The following is a 1,253-nucleotide window of genomic DNA, read 5'->3' on the forward strand; positions in this document are numbered from 1 at the left end:
TCAGAGAGGTGTCTTTCAGGGCGACACCATGAGCCCACTTCTCTTTTGCCTTACATTATTGCCACTATCTCTAGCACTGCGCCATTCCGACGGGTACTTGTGTGTGAAACCTGCAGATCGAAAGTACAAGGTCATTTTTGTATTTTACATGGACGATCTTAAGATCTATGCTAAAAACAGAGAGCAACTGCATCTAGCTCTGGGGATTGTCGAACGATATACTAAGGAAATTGGAATGGGATTTGGGTTAGACAAATGCGCCAAGGTTTATTTGAAGCGAGGAAAACTTAATGGCATCCCTGAAGATCCTGAGCTCGTTGATAGAAGCGCCAGGCGACATCTTTGCGCTGGAGAGACTTATACATACCTGTGCGTGCCACAGAGCCGCATTCAGGATGTGATATCTATAAAGGATACTCTCCGAAGCAGATACAAACGTCACAACCGACAGATTTGGTCTTCCGAACTGTCGGCGAGGAACAAAGTATCTGCAACGAACATGTTTGCCGTCCCGGTACTACTCTATTCATTTGGAGTAGTTCCATGGAAGAAGAACGAGCTCAGATCTCTTGATATCGGGGCAAGAATGGTTATGCACATGAACAAAAGCACGCATCTTAAGTCTTCCGTTCCGCGACTGTACATCTCACGCCGTCAAGGGGGTTGCGGAATATTGAGTCTTGAATGTCTTCACAACAGGATTATTCTGGGAACAGCAAATAGAGTTGCAAATGGAAGAGACCCTCTTCTTAAAATGGTCAGGAATCACGAAGAAGTGGGCAAAGGAGCATTTCTATACAAAGCAGCGGAGGAGGCTGCTGAAACAGTCGGACTTGACTTGAGTATTAGGGGGAGCAAAATGCATCAAATCTAATCTATCTCGAGTACTCGCTCCTGAAAGCCCGGATTAAGAAAGCACAAGAGAAAAACTTTCGTGAACAGCTCCTCGATAAGAGGATGCACGGTATCTTCCACAGAAATGTGAAGGATCAGTCAATGTTTTGTGAGCTAACGTTTGCTTTCCTTAAATCGTCCGGATTGAAGTCTGGTACAGAGGGTTTCATTTTTGCATGCTAAGACGGTGTCATTTCCACCTTAACATACCGTCGCCACATTTTGAGCCGAGACATTCACGATGATAGCTGCAGGGTATGCCATGCACACCCCGAGCATTTAGCTCACATACTATCTAGTTGTCCAACACACGCGGGAACGACCTACATTCAAAGGCACAATGCGGCACTAAGAGTGCT

The sequence above is a fragment of the Belonocnema kinseyi genome, chromosome 6 (assembly GCF_010883055.1).
Source record: "Belonocnema kinseyi isolate 2016_QV_RU_SX_M_011 chromosome 6, B_treatae_v1, whole genome shotgun sequence".
In the NCBI taxonomy this organism is placed as follows: domain Eukaryota; kingdom Metazoa; phylum Arthropoda; class Insecta; order Hymenoptera; family Cynipidae; genus Belonocnema; species Belonocnema kinseyi.